Genomic DNA, 6,032 nt, shown 5'->3' on the forward strand with positions numbered 1-6,032 from the left:
CAGTTCCTGAAACGCTGTCGGCGGGATCTGTTATTTCCCTGCAGGCTCCGGCTCCTTCATTAACAAGCTAATGGCTGTTTTCACTGAGAACTTGACAAACAGAAGAGATTCCTGCATACAGACTGGAAGAGTAAAAGTGTGAGGCCTAATGGCCAAGGGATTAGGAGGGGGACGCCATTTGTTTCTGTGCGGTTTAGGTTCCGTTTCTACCTGTGTAGACATACCAGGAATTATTTTATCACCGATCCCGGCAGCACATGCTTCTAAAGTGTCTTCCCTTGCAACATACAACTTGGGGACACTTGAAAGTGTATTCTCGTAAATACTGAGCCCTGAAATTGTTTGCTTAATTCATGCATGCTTCCAAAATGTTTTCCCAGAATCCCACCCCTGACGCTCTTACCGTAAAACTACGTAAAGAGCTCCTCCTCCAGGACTTGTGCCAGCTGCGTTAACACCTGAAGATTTTGCTGATTCCTGATATGAAAAGCAGTATTTTGTTGTTTGGATTTGTATATTCCACTGTGTTACTGGGTGTTTGTATTTTCTTTTCTATGGCCTGGCTGGTGGTTCTTACAACGCTCTTGAGCTAGCTTCTTTGGGCTGGGCGGGAATGTCATTTGCTCTGGGAAGGGCCTCCTGGCATCTTTTCTCCTTATCCTGGCTTCCCACTGGGGCCCTGAGCTGACTGGCGGAGTGTGGTAGCCACTGCCCCACCCCAGGGTTTATTTTGCTAACCCCGGATTGTAAACTGCTTGTTTTTTCTTGTCTTTCACCCCGTTTCCCTCTGGCTCCTACCTAGGAGGTCTAACAGCCGGGTCTTCAGAACTCTCAGCTTCCCCAGCCCTGGGAGCAGTGTCTCCCTGAGCCAATTAGGAAATCTTCATCCAGGGGCCACCCTGTGGCCTACAGAAGTATTAAGTCTCGGCCCTATTTTCTAAAATAGGAGTTAGAGCAAGACTTTAAAAAAGCAAGCCAAGAAGACAATATTTTCCCCCAAACCCGGGCCTGGAAAAACGACAAAGAACATTCCTTGCAGTCATTACTGATATGCCGGGTGCCTTATTCTAAAACATTTGCCATGCATAAGACGATTTGGTGCAGTTCCTAGGAGCTGTGTCAGAGGAGGGGTAGATTGATTTACACTTTAGGTGTGTGTGTGGGAACTGTGATTTTTATAATTCTACTTATCTATCTATTTAGTTATTATCTATTCATTATGTGTGCATCTCTGTATGTATTGCACATGCCTGACATGTGTGTGGAAGTCAGAGGACACCTTGCAAGACTTGGTTCTCTCCTTTTAAAGTGTAAGTCCCCATATAGAACTCAGGTCCATAGGCTTGCAAGTTCCTTGGGCCCACTGAGTCACCTGACTTGCTCCAACGTTCTCCAACTCTTATGCACAAATCCTTCTTCCGCCAATGAAATCGATTAGCTATTTATTAAGCAGCCATTCTGGGCTGTGCATTGCCCAGAGGAGCAGGCTATGGCTTCCTTTCCCCATTCGAGATAAAACAAGCCATTTTAGCTGCATTCCCAGACTCCTGGGGGAGGAAAGAGGCAGTTCTATCTTGACTGCTCCCAGACATTGTCAAGCTAATCGGCCTCAGCAGACAAATGGGCAGACAGACCCCTAGGAGACAATCGGGAAGGCGAGCTGGGCTGCAATTGATTTTCACAACATCTAGAGGACGACATCAATTAAGAGTGGGTCTAAAGTGGATTTGTGTGTGGCTGCTTCCAGGTATACTTCCTAGCTCTCAGAGATTTTGAAATGGATGAAATGCCAACGAAAGGCAGGAAGCTGGGTACAGACCCACTCTGACATCAGAAACAGACTGAGAAGTCTGTCCTGAGCACTGAGCAACTTTTTCTGTGCAAATGACCCAGGCACACTGACAAGTCTTCTCCTGCTAAAAGTCAGTTGAGCCAGACTTCTGATTTATGAAAATGAAGTGGGGATTGTTTTAAGTCATTGAGTTTATTACTTAGCAATGTAGAACTAATATTAACACCATCATTTTTAAAAATTATTATTATTGCAGCACTGGGGATTGAACCCAGGACCTTTCATATGCTAGGCAAGGATTCTGTGACTGAGGTATACCTCTAGCCTTTGCTAACAATTTAGATTAATTTTTTTAATTAACATATTTTTATTTTATGCATATGGGTGTTGTGCCTGTATGTCTGCACCATATGCATGCATGGTACCCAAGGAGGCTAGAAGAGGATATTTGGTCCCCTGAAACTGGAGTTACAGATGGTTTCGAGCTACCATGTAGGTGCTGGGAATCGAACCCAAGTCCTCTGCAAAAGCAACAAGTGCTCCTAACTGCTGAGCCAACTCTCCAGCCTGCCACCTTGTTTTTTGATATGGGCCCTCCCACTGAACCTGGAGCACAGAGATTTGCCTAGATTGGAGGGCCAAAAAGCTTCAGGGGTCTCTGCCTCTGCCCCTCCTCCCTCCCTGGAACTGAGTGTCCAGAAGCTTTGCCCCTCCTGGCTTTTATGTCATTTTTGAGGATCAAACTCAAATCTTCCCACTTTCATGGCAACCCCTTTACTCTGAGCTCTCTTTCTTGTCCCCTAAACTTTAAGAAAAAATAAAAATACTTGAAATACAAATTCTATTCATTTACAAACAGGGTGGGTTGAGTGGTGCATGTCTTAATTCCAATACTCAGGAAGAAGAGGCAGGCAGATCTCAGTGAGTCTGAGGCCAGCCTGGTCTACAAAGCTAGTTCCAGAACAGTCAAGGCTGTTACACAGAGAAAAACTCTGTCCTGAAAAACCACACACACACACACGTTTCTCTACAGTTAAACACATTCATAGACACCCCCCAGAAGAGTGTTTCCTAAATTCAGTCAAGTCGACAGTGAAGATTAATCATTCAGTGCTCAATAGGGCTTCTGGGTTGCACATTTGCCCTGCTATACAGGTCTGTGGCTGATGGCCTATGAGGACCACCATCAGCCCAGTGTTCTCCCTGCATCTTTAGTCTGCAGACATAAAGCAGCAAGCCAGGAGCCCTTGGCACTCGTGATCACACCAGTGGGAACCACTTAATAATGGTCACTGAAATGGCAGGCAGTGTTGACAACATTCTTCATTCTTCCGTATATACATCATAAAGGGCGGGGAATAAGGTGAGTGACAGCAGGGGTTTTCCTGGAAGAAAGCTTTGGGAGGCCTGTGACTCACGGTCCAGTAAGGGCCGCAGCCTCAGATGACCTGGGCTAAGGGTTGGATTACCTGGGTGTGCATCAGGGAGAGCTTATTAAAGATAGGGCTACCTGGCTCTGTAGTTGAGCAAGATGCTGGCAGCTCAGGTGTAAAGGTTGGCAGATAAAACAGGATACTCAGACGTAAATTTCAGATCGATGACAAATAATTATTTTTAGTATAAGTGTATTCTCAAAATAGCATTATTATTGTAATGTCAGGGCTTGAATCCAGGGCCTCATGCATGCCAGGCAAGAACTGAGATTAAAGGGCATGAGGCTCCACCCTCAGTTGCAGGGTTTTTGAATTTTGAGACTGTATCTCAAGTAGACCAGGTTGGCCTTGAACTCCATCTGTGGTGGAGGATGACCCTAAACTTCTGATCATCCTGCACTCACCTCCAGAAAGCTGGGATTCCTTGTGTTCATCACCTTGCCTATTATCTGAGGTTGACCTTGAACCAAGTGTAGACAAGGGGAACCTTGACCTCCTGACTCTGCTTCCCCAGTGCAGGGTTGTGGCTCCAGATTCAAACCAAGGTGTATGAGTCGTTATTATGGGTTGGATTCCTGGGAGAACACTAGAGTTCCTTTACTTATTGGGTGTCATTCCAGGATCTACCATCAGTAAGAGTATTTCCTCGGTAGCAAACGTTTAACGTTTAAGCATACGACAAACAAGCAAGCAAACAGACAAAAAAAAAAAAACAAACAAACAAACAAAAAACAACAACAACAAAATAAACCCAAAAACCAAACAACAGCAAAAACAAACAAAAAACCACACATACACCACAAACAAGAACCAAAACATAGATGAAATCAAGACTTTCAGAGTATTGCTTCAAACACTGCAAAAAACGTTTGCATAACCTCGATTTCTTCCTATGGGCTTTCTAATCATGTCTCTTGTTTGGCTCATAGTATAGAGTACTGAGACCACAGAATGCTTTCCCATCGGCCCTGTTTAGTTCTGTTCACCCAAGGTTTTCCTAGTTGAAAAGTGCTGGCCCTATGTGGAGGCGTCCGGGCTCATTCAGTAAGCCTGCCCTGCCCCGGTGCCAAGCCCTCCCCGACCAGCTCTGTTTTGTCTCTTGCTAGGCTGAGTCACATAGAATAGATAGATAGTTTATCAGCACATGTCCTCCAGATCATATTATCCGCTTACAAATATAGCCTGTTAGCGCACAGGCACGGCAGTCCTTCCGCTGGGGGAGTTGCTCTGTCGGTGTAAACAGCATCGAAAGCGGATTACAGCGTGGTAGCAGCGGCCGGGGGACTGTCAGCACCCACCCACCCACCCACCCACAGGAAAGGTGAGTGGCGGTGGTCTCGGTCCCAGAGACGGAGGGGTGCGAGCTAGCAGGTGGGAGCGCCTGACCTGCGACTGCGCAGAAGCCGAGTGGGGCGTCACGGCTGCTTGCGAGGGGTACCCGCCACCACGCCTGCGTTGTGGCTTTGGCTGTTTACGGCTTCACCTGGTGCCGGAGAACTCTAGCCAGTCACCATCCAAGCACACAGAGAGGACGAGGCTTTGACGGGTGCTCAGTTCAAGAACCACAATTGAGCGGGGCGACAGAAAGCACGTGGGGTGCACGGGTGCCCTCAGGTGGGTGGCTGTCTGGACAAGGTCCTCAGGAATCCTGGTACTTTCGAGAGGACCATCCAGGTGCCCAACACTGAGTTCCAAAGTACTGTCCCAGAGTGATAAATCATCTTTGTTTGTGCCCTCTTCTGGTCCTTGGAAAATAAGCATCTAACAAGGAGGGAGGGTTGGGGGAGTGGTCTTTCCTCTCACAAAGCTTGCGCGCTCCCTGGCATGGGTGGGGCAGGGGTTGGGGCAAGAGCGGCAAAGAGATTGGAGACTTAAAAGAGAATTGTCCAGCTCTGTAAAAAGCCCAAGTGTGGCGGCTTCTTGGCTTCTTCACCAGGGCCTGGGGCGTTCTCCAGTCACCGGTCCCATAGAACCGGCTAACCTAGTGGGGAAAAGCCCCTTAATGCCCACGGACCTCTCTTGTGTCAGTTTGGGTGCTTGTTTTCAAACAGGGTCTCATGCAGCCCAGGGTTCCCTGCATGGCAAGAACTCTGAGCCATATCTCTTGTTTACATCTTACACTTAATTGATGGCCAATGATCTGTCCCAATTTCTTTTCTTTAGTTAATTGGCATCCCCTCCCCACGCCTTACTGGGTGACAGGTCCCATCCTAAGCTGCCCTTGATCCAAGGATCACAGAGTGCTCTCACCAAGCCTGGGAGCTGACTGCTGCGGTTGTATTTTATCCACATGAAAACCCAGCAGCTCTGTCCTCAGGGCTGTGTGGCCAGCAAGCCAGGAGGCAGGGTTCCAGCCTGGGCCGTCTGACTCAGGCCCTGTCCTCTTAATCCATCCTGTGCCCTCTGTCTCCCCTGACTTGATCTTCCAGTTTAACAAATTACCCTAACAATCATCAACTGTCCCAAGGGAAACTGATTGGGAGGCACAAACTGTAATTCAGTTTAGAATTCCACTGAGAAGCAGTGGTGGCTGTTCTGACCCTTACTTTAAATTTAACCTCCCACTCCCAAACAAACACTGTTCTACTAGAAAACCCACTCTGCCTTCCAGCTGTGGAGTATAGCCCCACTCCCGCACCTTGGGATCCTGAGCGGTTCCTATTGGCTGCAGCCATTCTCTTGGAGCGAGCTGGGCTGACAACAGAGCATCTTCCCATGCAGCAGACCTAGAAGGAGCCTGTGGAAGGCTGGGAGTGTGGATCCAGGGCAGGAAGAGCAAGTGCAGCGGGGCCCCAGCTCCGGAACAA

This window comes from Chionomys nivalis, chromosome 4, assembly GCF_950005125.1.
Source record: "Chionomys nivalis chromosome 4, mChiNiv1.1, whole genome shotgun sequence".
Taxonomy (NCBI): domain Eukaryota; kingdom Metazoa; phylum Chordata; class Mammalia; order Rodentia; family Cricetidae; genus Chionomys; species Chionomys nivalis.